The sequence below is a fragment of the Rhinatrema bivittatum genome, chromosome 1 (assembly GCF_901001135.1).
Source record: "Rhinatrema bivittatum chromosome 1, aRhiBiv1.1, whole genome shotgun sequence".
Taxonomy (NCBI): domain Eukaryota; kingdom Metazoa; phylum Chordata; class Amphibia; order Gymnophiona; family Rhinatrematidae; genus Rhinatrema; species Rhinatrema bivittatum.
The window spans coordinates 289,625,580-289,641,914 of record NC_042615.1 but is presented as its reverse complement, the minus strand read 5'-3'; the positions used below and the strand labels follow the sequence as shown (position 1 = coordinate 289,641,914).

Here is a 16,335-nt window from a genome sequence, read left to right as displayed (position 1 = left end):
CACTCAGCTATTAACGCCTGCTCCAGGCAGACGTTAATAGATGACAGTTAAATGTGCGTCTGAGATGCACATTTTTTTTTTGCATCGGAAGTGAATGCCTAATAGCCTCGTTTGCATGTGATGAGCGCTATGAGATTCACTCCGGGTTGAATATGCGCTAATCCCATAATGCATTAGGGGATTGATTAGCACCTATTCTACCCATGTCCGACTGAGCGCACTGTATTGCATCGGTCCCTGTGTCTGGCTGGTTACTTTCTCCCTATCCCTAGACTCTTTCTGGCTGTGGGAGGGTCTCACCTCGTCGCATGGACAAATTCGTGGATTTTTGCTCTAGCCTGTAAAACCAATTCACAAACTTATTTTTAAATTTTAAAACATGTACACATCTCTACAATAAAAAAAAACAACAATAATCCCTGGGGTGTTTCCTCCCCAACTGCAGAGAAATGCACTTTTACCCATTCGGAGCGCCCTTGCTCTTCAGGAGGTCGTACAGCTGCTCTGCCCCCTCCCGAAAGCCTCTCACAAACAACTGTTTTAATGCGCTTACAAAGTCAGAATGAGTTAGAGGATATGAATGTGGGGCTTGCTCATGAAAAACAGAAGTGTTTCTTCTCAAGGGTGGTATTACTTCCCTCTATGCTAAATGTATGTACTCACCCTTTTTCTTGTTGCTGATTAGGGTTTCTTTGATTTTATAAAAATTTCCAGTGCAATACCACGGGGCAGGAAGAGCCTCAAAACAGAAACTGAACCAGGAAGTAAAGTGTTGTACCAGTAGAGAGAGACAGAAACCGGAGCTGGCTGTACTGCTTTTTTCTTTTTTTTTCACTTTCCCAGCGATCACAAATGTAATGATCCATCCCCGCCCCTCCCTCCCTCCCTTCCTATTTTTTCTTCTTCAAAACTGAGCATAAGATGCAGAAGAAAGAAAAGAACATTAATGAGAGCTCTCCTATAGCTTATTAATAAGTTTCATTTGTCGCCAGAGTTGAAAGGAGCAGTCAGTAAAAACTCCCAGGAGGAATCTTGGCACTTTTCTGTGTCAGCGGAGTTATCTTAACACTCTCTGATTCTAACATAACAGGAAACCTTGTTACCACATGCGACACGCAAACACACCGTAACACAGGGGTAGGCAACCTTTTTGAAGTGGTGTGCAAAGATTTAAAATGGGGGTAGGTAACTCTGCTCCTCAAGTGTCACAAGCCAGTCGGGACCCTGTTCTGCCAGATTTCGTAATCTTTCACACAACTCTTGAATATTAATTTTGTCATAAACTTTAATTTAAAATGTTCAAGATGTATGTAAAAATATGATTGAAACAAATATGTTTTTCCTCACATAAAAACAAAAGTATAAAAAGAAGAGAAAAATGTCTCTCACTCCCTCCCCATCCCCCTCACTGCCAATACACTCTCTATTACAAAAACAGAACAGGCCAGGCTGCAATAGATCCCTACACAGAAACTATACCCTAGCTACCATAATGTCTCACCTCAGTCATTCATGCAGAACTTCACCAAATACAGAATAAAGTCACCATATAAAAAGTATAAATAGAAATATGCAGAGAAAAAATGAAACTGGAACAAGTCATACTCTGTATTCAGTACAACAATGGAAAAACAGGAATATTACCATACATCATAAAGTGACAACAAAATTAAGAAATATAAAACATCATAATAGTAAAACCATGCAAATAAAAATAATAAATATTTCAAAACAGCTGATGAATAGAATAACATTCAACTCTGAGGGAGTATTCAGAGGAGAAGATTTTGCTGGTGGCTAAAGAGGATTGGTAAGTATTGCTAGCTGGATAATACTGGGGCTTAAAAGTTTGAGGAAAGGTGTAATTGTGGGGTAAATAAGTGTGTGTTCCTTGACTAAAAGCCAGGAAAAGTAATTTATTTTACTGTGTATGTGCCTAATTTAAAAAACTAAATAAATAAAATTAAAAAAAGACCAGTATTTGTGTGCCTCTTGATTAATCAAGAAGACCAGGGAGTGAAGTAATAATATTTTATTTTTCTACTGTTTGAAAGTGTACCTTTGATTAAGAAATAAAAGCTAGAAAAAGGTAGTTAACTTTCTTTGAAAAGGTGTTAGAGAAAGGTGATTGTGTTGGGATTGTGAACCCTTGTGTTGGGATGAGGTTGAAGCAACCTACAGGGAAGGCCCTGTAGGTCCTCACCGCCAACTGTCAGAGCATGCGGTGCAGAGAGTGGAGCTTCGCCTGTACCAACCCCTTTCCCCTCAGGTTGAGCCTTTGTATTCCAGGGGCCAGCAGGTCTTAGGTGGCAGTCTTTGGGAAGCAGGCAGAAGAGGAGATTGGGGGATAAGGTTGAGGTTGGAGACAGGCAGAAATGTAAAGAGTCCAAGTTATGGTCAGTAGCAGGCAGAGATATTGAGAGTCCAGACTAAGGTCAATTACCAGTAATCTGTCCGAGAGTAGGAATGTGGAAGCAGATGAGGCTGGAGAGGTGAAGACAAGGCGGGCAAGGCTGAAGGCAAGACTGAAAGCTAGGCTGAAGCACAAAGGAGCAGACGACCGTTTGCTGAGGTGATTCTGTGTTGCATGGCTGGGGTTTAAATTCCCGCCGTGTGATGTTTTTGGAGGGCGCTGGGACCTTCATAGGATAGTGCACACCTAGAAGAAAGCCCTGACAGTAAAGACGGTGACATTCCCAGCCATGTGGCATAGCAGCATTCCTGGCCACATGGAACGGTGGTGCTAGACTGGTTTGGTAGCTTTGGGTGAGTGAATTGGCTTGTGGGAGAAGCCAGCAAGCCGGCAAATGTAACAGTAACCCTCTCCTAAACCCCCTCTTCAGGGCCCATGGCTGAAGTTTGGAGGGAAATTGTCAATGGAACTGCTTTAGCAGAAGTGATGCTTTGAGGTGGGTGGCAGGCTCCCAAGAATTCTTCTCTGGGCCAAAGTGCTTCCAGGCGATGTGGTACTCTAGTTTGTTCTGCCACCTTCGCGAAGCCAAGATTTTTTTCTACCTCAAACTGTCTTCTTCCACCTCTGTGTGTCTGGGGAGGCTTCCTGGAGGGCCAGGAAAAGATCAGTGGTTTCAGTATGGAGATGTAAAATATGTTATAGATACTTAATGTATTGGGAAATTTCAGCTAGTATGTGACGGGGCCTACTTGCCATTGGATGGGGTATGGTCCCATGAATCGTGGTGCCAGGCAAAGTGAAGGAACCCAGAGACGTAGATGTTGGATGCTGAGCCATACTAGATACTAGCCCTCTTTGAGTTGTGGTGCTGGTCGGTGTATGGTATCCACATATTTCTTGGCTCAAGTAGCAGCCTGCGAAATCAGTTGATTGGTTTGAATCCAGAAGTCATGGAGCTCCTTGGCTGTGAGAAGGGCTATAGGGCAGTCCACAGTGAGAGGCAGCGGGAGGAGTACCCGCAATGTTTGCCATACATGATCTGGAACGGAGAAGAACCAGTGGCACTGCTTACATGTTTGTTATGTGAAAATTCTGCCCATGACAGCAGAATGGCTCAGTCGTCTTGCCTCTCGTTAACAAATAACCTGAGGTTTTGAGGACCTGATTGATCCTTTCGATCTGCCTATTGCCTTGGGGGTGAGAGATGCCAAACTTGCAGCAGAGAGCTTTCCATTAGCAGGCTGTAAATTGGATGCTTCTATCATACAGGATGTGGTATGGTAGACTGTGCAATTGAAAGAGACAGGCCAGTTCAGGATATCCCAGCAATAGGTATAAAATGAGCCATTTTCAAGAATCTATCCACTATGAACCATATCACAGTGCATCCGTAAGAGAGGGAATTCCACAATGACATCTGTGGATATGTTGGTCCAGGGTTTCCTGGGGGCTGGCAACAGCTGTAACAACACCCAGAGTCAGGCACGGACAGCTTTGTTCTGTGTGTAGGTAGGACAGGAAACCATGTAATACTTAACATCTTTCTTGACCTGGGGCCACCAATAATGGTGTTGGAAGAGGTCAAGAATTCGTGAGACCCCAGGATGTCCTGCCATGCAGGAGTTGTGTGCCCACGTCAACTCTTTTTCCCAGAGCCTCTTGGAGACAACCCCATCTTCCCAGGAGGAACAACAATGGCGGAAGTAAGGATGATCTTTGCAAGATCAATGATATGTTGAGGGGCCTCTATTACATCTTCAGTTAAGGAGTGGCATACTGCATCTTCCCCCAGATTCCTTGCAACCGGTTGATAGAGGTCAAACTCGAATTGGGGGGAAAAAAGGGACCAGCGAGCCTGCCTAGGATTGAGTTGTTGAGCTTGCTGAAGGTATTCTAGGTTTTATGGTCTGTGTAGATGGGGATCTTATGTTGGGCCCTCTCTAGGAGGTGCCACCACTCCTCAAGGGCTAACTTGACTCCTAGGAGTTCTCTATCCCTGATCATATAATTCCTCTTCGCAGGGGAGAATTTTTTGGAGAAAAATGAGCATGGAAGAAGCATTCCTTCTGTGCTATTTTGACTGAGGACAGCCCTAACCCCAAGGGAAGAGGCATTTATCTCGAGTACAAAAGGACGAGTGGTATCCAGATATCATAGACATGGCTCTTGAGTGAAAGCCTGCTTTAGTGACTGGAATGCATTTACAGCTTCCAAGGTCCAATTTCTGGTGTCTGCGCCCTTGCGTGTTAGGGCAGTGTGTGGTGCGGTGAGGGTGGAGTACTTGGGGATGAATTATTCATAGTAACTGGCAAAGTCCAAAAATCGTTGCAGGGCTCGGAGACTAACAGGTGGAAACCATTTTAAGATTGCCTTCTGCTTTGCCAGATCCATGCATAGACTGGTACTATAGATAATATACTTCAGGTAGGGTAATTGTTCTTGTTCACTTTTCTAGCTTGGCATACAGGTGGTGCTCATATAAACGCTGGAGTACTTGTTTCACATGAGGTCTTGGAAAAGATAAGGATGTTGTCCAAATAGACCATCACAGAGGAGTATAAAAGGTCCTGAAAGATGTCATTCATTATTTTTTGGAAGACTGCCAGGGCATTGCAAAATCTGAAGAGCATTATTAAGTACTCATAGTGCCCAACTCTAGTATTAAAGGTGGTCATCCACTCTTCTCCTTGTTTAATATGAGCAAGATTGTATGCTCCTCTGAGATCCAGTTTTGTGAAGACCTGGGCTCCTTGGAGACGATCAAACAACTCAGATATCAGTGGTACAGGATAGCTATCCTTTCTTGCAATGGCATTAAGGCCTCTGTAGTCTATTCACAGTTGGAGTGTACTGTCTTTTTTTGCCACAAAGAAGAAACCTGCTCCAGCAGGAGATGAGGATGGGCAGATGGATCCTCTGGCAAGATTTTCCTGGATATATTCACTCATAACCTTGGTCTCAGGCTCCAAGAGATGGTATACCCTCCCTTATGGATGTTCCTTGCCAGGGAGGAGCTAGATCCCACAATCATAGGAACAGAGAGGAGGTAATGTTTCAGCCTTCTGCTTGGAAAATACGTCCTGATATTTGGCATGTAGAGGAGACAATTCTGTCTGGGTGACTGCAATGGTCAAACGGATCAGAGGAGTGACAAAGCTGAGGCACATAGATGAACAGGACAAGCCTCACTGGGCCAATTCCAGCAATGACTAGTCAGTGATGGACTGATGTTTTTGAAGCCAGGGGAGTCCCTGCTGGAAGAATGATGTAGAAAGTAATGGTTTCGGAATGTTGAAGACCCATGTGGAGAGATAGTGGAACAGTACTCTCTGTGAGCTGCCCCAGGAGGGGCTTTCCATAGACTGAAGAGATTGTGAACGGTTGAGACAGAGGAACCGTGGGTATACCATGGTGTGCAACCAGAGCTTAGTCAATGAGGTTTCCCTCTGCTTTGGAGAAGTGGGTTTGGCCCACAGTGATGAACACAGGGATGAGGAGTTGGGGAGTAGAGGAGGCCTGGCCCAGGGTTGCGTCCCCAGTCAACCATAGGCATGGAAGTTTTCCTGTTTCTCAGGGTAGTTGGCCATGAGGTGCTTGTGACCTGTGCAATACATGCACAGGCCCAGCTGCCTTCTACGTAATTTTTCCTCAGAGGCTAGATGGCTGCGGCCCAGCTGCATAGGTTCATTTGGAGATTCAACTTCTGCAGCCCAGGTCGTAGGTGGAAAACGTGGATACTGGAAATGAGTTGCTAGGGGGAATATAACTTGAACTTCAAAGGAAAATGAGTTCTAACAAACCTCTGGTGGTACACACGTTAATTAGTTTGCCAATAAACCTCTGCTGATGAATCTGTGTGACAACTTTTAACTACTCAAGTCAATCTTTTATGTTTGCCAACTCGCCGGGTGCTCCCTCGAGCTGCCTCACTCATCCAATGCCACCAAGCTAGTCTAGCACCACCACTTTGCACAGCTAGAAAAGCTGCCATACCAGGCGGCTGTGAACGCCACTATCTTCACTGTCAGAACCTTCCTCTAGGCATGTGTGCTGACCTATGAAGGCCCCACGGCAGGAATAAACTTCCCCGGCACCCTCCGATGACATCACATGGCCAGAAATTTAAACCCCTGCCATACAACACAGATCACCTCAGCAACAGGTCGTCTTCCTAGGCAGTGGTGTGTTGCTGCTTCTTTTGTCCTCAGCCTTGCCTTCATCTCTTCAGTCTTGCCCAGACTTGTCTTCACCTCTCCAGCTTCATCTGCTTCCACATTCCAACCCTTGGGCAGATTACTGGTAATTGACCTTAGCCTAGACTCTCGATATCTCTGCCTGCCACTTGCCACAGAACATAGCCTGGACTCTCAATATCCTTGCCTGCCTCCGACCTCAGCCTGACCCTGGTTCTACTCTTCTGCCTGCTTCCCCCTGAAACCCAAAGGCTCAAGCCCAGGAAAAATAGATTGGTACATGCAAACCTCCAGTTCAGTCTCTGCACCATCTGCTCACCCCCAACACAAGAGTCCACAATCCTAAGCGGTTGCTGAAGCCATGGGCCCAGCGACCCTGTCCTTGCTCCAAGCGATACCTGGCCTGGCTCAACGACTGCAGGAACAATAGTAGGTACTGAACCAGGTTACTGCCGCCCTGGAGAGAATGGCCATTAGGATGGATGCCCTGAAGCCAGTCCCTGCACCAGTATCAGTGGTTTCTTCTTCACCGGTGCTGCCCGCACCTGCCTGCATCTTCGCGTTACATGGGGGACCCCAAGCAGTGCCGAGGTTTCATTAATCAATGCCGGATGCACTTCCAAATGCAGGCCATTCTCTTCCCGGATTATCGCGCTAAGGTCATGTATATCCTCTCTCTCTTTGGGAGTGTGAAGATCCCATCCTCCAGAACCTTGCAGGCTGCTAGCATTAACCTTTAAAAAGGTGATAGAACAGCTTTTAAACTAGAACAAAGGGGAAAGCTGACAATTGCTCAGCAGCTCGTGGTTTGTTTCATACTAACCATGCGCTAATGAAACAGTTGGAGCATCCCAACAGAGAGGTTCCAATAAAAGCAAAAGAAGTCCATGTGCCTATAAGAAAAGAACAACCTGAGTTCAAAGATTCTAAATTATAGTTAATACCAACAAAAAACCTACTTTGAAATATCTGTTTGCCAATGCCAGAAGTAAAATGGGAGAGTTAGAGCGTATAGCACTGAATGAACAGGTAGACATAATTGGCATCTCAGAGACCTGTTAGGAGGAGGATAACCAATGGGTCAGTGCTATACCAAGTGCTATACAAATTATTCTGCAATTATAGTGTGGATCAACTTGGAGGCAGGGTGGCACTTTATGTTCGGGATGATGTAGAGTCCAACAGGATAAAGTTCCTGCAGGAGACTAAATGCAAGGTAGAATCTTTATGGGTAGAAATCCTATGTGTGTTGGGGAAGAGTATAGCGATAGAAGTATACTACCATCCACCTGGTCAAAATGATAAGATGGACAATGAAATGCTAAGAGAAATAAGGGAAGCTAACCAATTTGACAATACAGTAATAATGGGTGATTTCAATTACCCCAGTATTGGCTGGGTACTTGTAACGTCAGGACATGCTAGAGAGGTATGGATGCAATAAATGACTGCTTCATTTATTTAATTTATTTATTTAAAATAATTTCTATGTTAGGTGGATTATAACAATTCAATATAATAATACAATAATCCAGCATAAAATAGCATTAAAAATAAACATACTTTTCAATAAAATGTATCCAATGCTGTAGGTGTTATTAGTTCGCATAATCCAAAAAGATTTAGTTGCTTGCAAAATATTAAAATATCATCGATCTTTTTCAAATCTTCTGGAATAGCATACCATAATAGTGGTCCAATTACATAAAAAGGTCATTCCTGATGTCCATTAATCAGGCCTGCTTGGCAGTGGGAACTTGCAGTAGCAATTTCATTTGGGGCTGCAGGTTCCGGGAAGGCGTGCATCTTTTTAAAAGCGCCGACCAGTAGGACGGCCCCTCCAGCTTTTAAAATGTTAAAGACATGCATCAATATTTTAAACTCGATCCACTTTGTAATGGGGAGCCAGTGAAGATTAAATAGCAACGGGGACACATGGTCCCATCTTGGAGCCCCTAAAATCAACAGGGCAGCGGAATTTTGCAATGCTTGCAGGGGACGTACAGTGGAAGCAGGAAGACCTACATATAATGCATTGTAATAATCAATAACAGTATTGACAGATGACTGTATAACTGTCTGAAAGTCATCTTTGTCCAAAACGAATCTTAAATGCCTAAGCAAACACAGTCTGCAAAAACGTCATGGCATAATTGGTTCAGGAACCAATGAGAGAGGGAGCTATTTTAGATCTAATTCTTAGTGGAACGGAGGATTTGGTGAGAGAGGTAACGGTGGTGGGGCCACTTGGCAATAGTGATCATAGTATGATCAAATTTGAATTAATGACTGGAAGGGGGACAATATGTAAATCTACAGCTCTAGCACTAATCTTTCAAAAGGGAAACTTTGATAAAATAAGGAAGAGAGAAAAAAACTGAAAGGTGCAGCTACAAAGGTTAAGAGTGTACAAAAGGCATGGACATTGTTTACCATCTTAGAAGTGCAGCCCAGATGTATTTCACGCATTAAGAAAGGTGGAAAGAAGACCAAACGACTGCCAACTTGATTCAAAGGTGAAGTGAAAAAGGCTACCGGTATTTTAACCAAGAAACTTCCTTCAAAAATTGGAAGAAGAATCCATCTGAAGAAAATAGGAAAAAGCATACGTACTGGAAAGTTAAATATAAAACATGGATAAGACAGCCTAAGAGAATTTGAAAAGAAGCTGGCCGTAAAGGCAAAAAACTCATAATAAAATTTTTCTAAATGTGGCTGGACCTTTGGTCAGCCACTAATTGGCCATAGCTCCTGGCCCTTAGGATTTATATCAGCTTAAGGTGAAGCAGCATTCCTGCATAGGCTCTCCCCTAGAGACTGCATAAGCCCTCCTCTAGAGCAGTGGTTCTCAACCTTTTTTCTGTCGGGTCATACCTGACAGATGGTTCTCACATGCGTGACACACTGAACACATGATCATCATAGGGCTAAATGTAAAAGTACAGTTTGCATCCACAGGAACCCCCCGACTTAACAATTACGGATGTAAAGCAGAATTATGACATTCCCCATACAACTCACATTACAAAAAATATATTCTGGTTCTAGTGTCATCTCAGTAACAGCAATACAAACTCCAATTACCAGGCTCAATAGCTCTACTTATGAAAAGCCAGCAGTTTATCACTAATGCATGTCCTTTTGAGAAAATACAACAAATAAGACTGATACAGTAAAATACCTTACCTTGGTCACATACACAGAACTAACTTAACATACTCCTAGGATCTGCAGTAATGCACATAAACAAATCCGCACACAGTTACACTTGTATTATGGAATGCACTCAAACAGTAACAACCCTACCTATGAAAAAGGCAACACTACAAATATTAAATCACACCCTAAACACCAATACACCTCCTATTAGGAAAACAGAACTAGCCAAGCAGCTACAGATCCCAACAGAGGAATAATTGTATAACTATACTAATAAGCAGAATACATGTTTCACAACTACTATGAACAGAATAATATCCAACAATTAAAAACTCATAAAAATTATTTAAAATTCTCCAAACACCAATAAAATATTTCAAAACAGCAGACACATCACATAATATTCAGTGATTAAAATGGCAGTCAATCAAGAAAAATAAACTTAAAAAGCCACCTTTACTAACCCCCTCCAGCAGCTCTCCTACTCTTCTTCCATGCAGGCCAGTAGCACACACCAGAAGCAGTAGTGGCTGAAGCTCTGTACTCATGGTCTTCTTCCTTCGTGCCCACGACCAGTCTCTCTGTCTCTCACACACACACATACCAGTCAGACCCCCATGACCAGTTTCTGCCTCTCACACACCAATCATCTCCCAACCAGTCTTTGACACATACACCAGTCACCTTCCTGAACAGTTTCTCTCATGCCATACACACAACCAGGCTTCCCACTCCCGTGTTCTATCTTACATATATGGGCTTCTCACTCCCATACTGTGTCTCACACACACCCACACACCCAGGTTTCTTACTCCTATGCTAGCTCTCGCCACATGCACAGGCTTTTCATTCCCATAATCACTTTCTCTCTCACACACACACACACATACCATCACACTTGCATACCAGTTTCTGTCTCTCACACACCAATCATCTCCTGGCCAGTCTTTCTCTTACACACACACACACACACCAGTCACCTTCCCAAACAGTCTCTCTCATGCACACACACACACACACACACACACACACAGGCTTCCCACTCCCATGTTCTATCTTACATATACAGGCTTCTCACTCCCATGCTGTCTCTCACACACACCCATGTTTCTCACTCCTATGCTAGCTCTCTCCACATGCACAGGCTTCTCATTCCCACAATCACTTTCTCTCTCTCACACACACACACTCCAGTCATCTCCCTGACCAGTCACTTCCATTGTCTCTCCTATACACACACATCACCTCTTTGACCAATTTCTCTCAATCACACACTTTACATAGATGATCTCAATCAAATGCTCTCACTTACACACAGGCTCTCAGACACAGTTACACATGCACACTCTCAATCACACATACATGCTCTCACGGACAGGCTGTCTGGCTGTCTCTCTCTCTCTCCCTCCCTCATTTCCTGCCCCCCCCCCCAAGACAAATGGTAGCTGCAGCAGCCTCCTCCTCTAGCCCCGCAGGCCAAGAAAGAAGAATCCCATGGCAATGGGAGGCTAATTCTGCTGTCTCCTGTGACGATTTCTGGCTGCTTCTGATTTTGCTTCTGGCTCACGCTACTGCTCGGGGCCGCCACTGCTGCCGCTACTTTTTCATGCAGCATGGCTCTTTCTTCTTCCCGCGCACCCCACTGCACATCACTTCCTGTTCCGGGCCAGGGTGGGGGCAGGTGCGGGAAGAAGAAAAGGCCCAGCCGCAGTTGCCAGCCTCCACTAACACTGCTGCCGTTCCCATCCGGGCTTGAACGTGCTGATAGCCCGGGCAGCAACGGCAGCAGTGGAAGATAGCCTGCCTCTCGCTCGGTGAAGGAAGAGGGGGGAAGAGCAGTGGGAGACCGGTAGCACGCGACACACCTGCCTCTGCTTGGCGACACACCGGTTGAGAAACCTGCTCTAGAGACTGCAGTCCACAAAAGGGGAGGGGGGGGAGGAATGAGCCTTTGTGAGAGGTGTCAGTGCAGATTTGATTTCAAAGGAGAAGGAATGTTTGCAGTGTGCTCTCCAAGTTAGGCTCTCGGCTTGGCTTGGCATAGAGAGGGAGAGACACTGTCCTGCCAGGGCCCCAGAAGTGGACTGTAGGGGAGAGAGAGAGGAAGAAGAATATTTGCAGTTTTTCTGACATTTTCTCATAGTTTTGCCCTGAGCCTTCTGACAGGCACAATCCCCTGCTCACTGGGTCAGGAGGGAGCTATGTGCCTCTTTGCTCAGTCCAAGAGGAGGCTGCAGTGACAGTGCAGAGAGAAATGTCTTGATCAAAGATTTAGTTTTTTCACCAAAAGGGAAGGAAGCTGTTTTTCTGCCGCTCTTCCTTGCCTTGAGCTGGAAGCTGTAAGGACTGCTTTCAGCGGCTGGCCTTTCCTCCAGGATAGCTGCAGCGATATTGCGAAGAGGAGTTTGAGGGAGAGAAGCGGAGAGGACATATGGAGACCTCCAATGGAGTTTACAACCTTGGGTCTCAGGACACTGCCAGGTTGGAGTTCAGGATTCTTCGTGGACTTCAAGTACTGGGTAGGGTATCTGCACACCTCCAGCCCACTTGGGACAAATATCATTCCCTGCCAAGAAAGATAAGCCAGTTTCAAGCCCCTGCCTGAAGGGACACATCCACACAGTTAAAGATCAATGAAATCCTGGCTTACATAAATCTAAGGACCTTGGATGTAACTGGACATTTCATTTGCTGCATCTCTTGATTATTTTGAACTTAGTCAAAATAAACTTTAATTTAAATACCCATCCAGAGAATCCAGCCTGGTTTGTAAGTGTTCCTGTCCGAAAGAGCAAGGGTAACGCACACCTATGGAATACTACACAATCCTGCCTGGGCCAAGAAGGTTTTCCTTCACCCCACAGAAAGGACTCACCCCTTGGGAAAAGGATGTGAGGCAAAAGACTGAGGAGCTAGCCATGTATAATAAATTCTTTTATGACCCTTTAGCATATGTGCCATTCACCAAAAAAGGGTTACATAAATATATCTGATGAAGGAAGCCTGCAAGGGAGTTGGATGCACCGTTTGATGATCGAGGGGTTTAGAGGGTCACTTAGGGAAGATAAGGCCTTTGCGGAAAGACTAAATTAATTCTTTGCTTTGGTGTTTGTTAACGAGGATGTTGGGGAGATACCCATTCCGGAGACAGTTTTTAAAGGTGATGATTCAGACGAACTGAACCAAATCACGGTGAACCTGGAAGATGTAGTAGGCCAGATTGACAAACTAAAGAGTAGTAAATCAACCAGACCAGATGGTATACACGCCAGGGTTCTGAAAGAACTAAAAAATAAAATGTCAGATCTATTACTAGTAATTTGTAACCTATCATTAAAATCATCCATTATACTTAAAGACTGGAAAGTGGCCAGAGTACCCCGATATTTAAAAAGGACTCCAGGGGTGATCCAAGAAGCTGTAGACTGGTAAGCCTGACTTCAGTGCTGGGAAAAATTGTGGAAATTATTCTAAAAAAAACAAAATAGCAGAACATGTTGATAGACATGGCTTAATGGGACACAACCAGCGTGGATTTACCCAAGGGAAGTCTTGCCTCACAAATCTGCTATATTTTTTTGAAGAGATTAATAAACATGGATAAAAGTGAGACAGTAAATGTAGTGTATTTGGATTTTCAGAAGGTTTCTAAGAAAATTAAAAAGTCATGGATTGCAAATTGGTTAAAGACAGGTAACAGAGTAGGAATAAATGATCAGTTTTCTTAGTGGACAGAGGTAAACAGTGGAGTGCCTCAGGGATCTACTTGGACTGGTTTTTTTTTTAATATTTATAAATTATCTGGGATGAGGAACAATGACTGAAGTGATCAAATTTGCAGAATGTACAAATCATTCAGAGTAGTTAAATCACAAGTGGATAGTGACAGGAGGATCTTGTGAGATTAGAAGATTAGGCATCCAAATGGCAGATGAAATTTAATATGGACAAGTACAGGTGATGTATATAGGGAAAAATAACCCATCCTGTAGTTATACGATGTTAGGTTTCATGTTAGGAGTTATCACCCAGGAAAAAAATCTGGGCATCATAGTGGACAATACATTAAAATTGTCGGCTCAATATGCTTAGTGGTTAAAAAAAGCAAACTATATGTTAGGAATTATTAGGAAGGGAATGGTGAATAAAAGGGAGAATGTCAGAATGCTTCTGCCATCACTCCATAGTGAGACCACACCTTGAGTACTGTGTTCACTTCTGGTTGCCACATTTGAAAAAAGATATACACTAGGGAAGGTACAGAAAAGGGTGATCAAAATGATGAAGGCTAAAGGGGTTAGAGCTGTTCAGCCTGTAGAAGATACAGCTGAAGCGGGATATGATGGAGGTCTAGAAAATCATGAGCGTACTGGGGCTAGTGGGCATTCCATAAAGTTAGCAAGTAGCACATTTAAAACAAATCAGAGAAAATTCTTTTTCACTCAATGCATAATTAAGCTCTGGAATTTGTTGCCAGAGGATGTGATTAGGGAGTTAGCTTATCTTGCTTTATAAAAGGTTTGGATAAGTTCCTGATATTAGTCAAGCTGACTTAGGGAATAGCCAGCATTCGTAGCATGGGATCTATTTAATGTTTGATTTCTTCCCAGGTATTTGTATCCTGGAATAGCCACTGTTGAAAACAGAATGCTGGGCTTGATGGACCACTATACTGAAACAGTATGGCAACTTCTTATGTTCATTTGTTCAATAATTAAAAACTCATACACAATTTTTTTTTAAATTCCAAACACCAATACATATTTCAAAATAGCAGACATATCAAATAATACTCAATAATTAAAACTTCTAAAAAAAAAAAAAAGCTGTCCTCCATACCTGGGAACTTTTGATTTCCAGTCACCGGAGATTGTCATAAATTAGTTGGGGTGGGGGAGAATGCACACAAATGTTCTCCTCTCTCACATACACACACTCTCCAATACACACACTTGCTGTCTTTCTCTTTCACTCTCGCTGTCTCATGCCCACATGCAATCACATTCACACACTCACACTTTTCCTTTCTCTCTCTTGGACATGCAGTCATACACATATACACTCTCTTTTCCACATGCAATCACACACACATGCTCTCTCTCTCCCACATGCAATCACAAACACATGTGCTCTGTCTCTCTCACGTGCAATCACACGTGCTCTCTTTATTTATTTATTTAAAATATTTATATACCGTTTTACCAGTACAGGATTGACCAAAGCGGTTTACAATAATAATAAACATAAAAAATCAAAGGTTCAAAAAAATAAAAATAAAAACACAGGTAGAATAAAAATACAATCTGTATCATGATCAATATAAAAATAAAAATGTTAAAACTATATCATAGGAAGAATACTATAAATAATTAACTACTATTTTAAGCAAAAATTAGAGCAGATAGAAAAGATATACACAAGCACACACATTCGCTCTCTTCAAACATGCAATAACACACATGCTCTCTTTCTCTCTACCACATGCAATTACATACACTTTCTCTCATATGCTGTCACACACACACACACACACACTCTCTTATACACACATATTCAGGGCCCCACACATAGAGGCTCATACGTACACTCTCACGCTCTGAGCCTTGTCTTCAGCCACTAGTGAGATGGGGGTCTGCTGACAGCCACTGTCTCCTCCCTTTATTTTTGGCCACGGTGGCCTACCAGGCCTGCCTCAGTCTTCAGCCGCCAGCCAGATGAGGTTCGCTGGTGGTCACTGGATTCTCTGTCTCTCTGCTACAGCAGCTTGTCACACATGGGGTGGGGCGGAGGCAGGAGTCTCGTTTAACCCAACATTATCTCTTGCTGCCGTGGGGCTGGTCTTGCGATAAGAGTTGTGAGACTGGCCCCACGACAGGAGCAGATGTTGTTTTATATGTGACTCCTGTTGCCGGCACGGGAGGGGGAGAATTGTAACCCCACAGTATGCTGCTTGCCTGATGCATTGGTGGCGGGGACAGCTGGAGTTTCTGCTCAGCTCTATTCAGTGCCACGCCGTACCACTAAAAATGGCCTCATGTGCCACTCATAGCACTTGTGCCATAGGTTGCCAACCACTGCCATAACACCTCAGATGTATATACGATGTAAAAGTAAAAATTTTGAAAGAACTGGAGTATTTCATTTGAGTAAAATAATACTATTTGCAGAACTTTTTGACACTATGCTCTTTTATGTCACTGTTACAACTGTGATATTATTGTGCTGTATTGAGTTTGTTATTATGTTAGGCATGTGATTTTCCTGACTGTAACATGCATTTGTGTGGTTGTGCTGTGTAAATGGCTGTTATGATTGTGCGGTGAGTGTGATATGTCTATTGTACTGACGTGATGGTAGCTGTTATTAATGGTGGTGGGCTTTTGATGTGTGCAGTGTTGTGCTAGTTAATGTTCTGTGCTGTGCTGATGTGTGCAATGTAGTGATTGTGTGATATAGTGTGGTGTTATGTGATGTGTGAGGTAAAGTGATTGCATACTTTGTGGGATATGGTGGGATATGGTTGAGGTGTATAGTGTTGTAGTAATGCGGTATACTCTATAATGTAGAGGT

At 43.6% G+C, this 16,335-nt stretch overlaps 1 protein-coding gene across 2 annotated transcripts in view; it reads right to left on the bottom strand.

Annotated features, from left to right (window-relative positions):
- ALPK1 (alpha kinase 1) overlaps positions 1-16,335 on the bottom strand; it is a 217,454-nt gene that overhangs the window by 187,782 nt on the left and 13,337 nt on the right. Inside the window, exon 1 of one of the 2 annotated variants that reach the window (XM_029596233.1) lies at positions 664-781. The exons of the other annotated variant lie outside the window; for it this stretch is intronic. The gene's annotated coding sequence lies outside the window, so the exon portion shown is untranslated. Of the gene's footprint in view, positions 1-663; positions 782-16,335 lie in introns of those variants that run through there. 2 annotated transcript variants of the gene reach the window in all.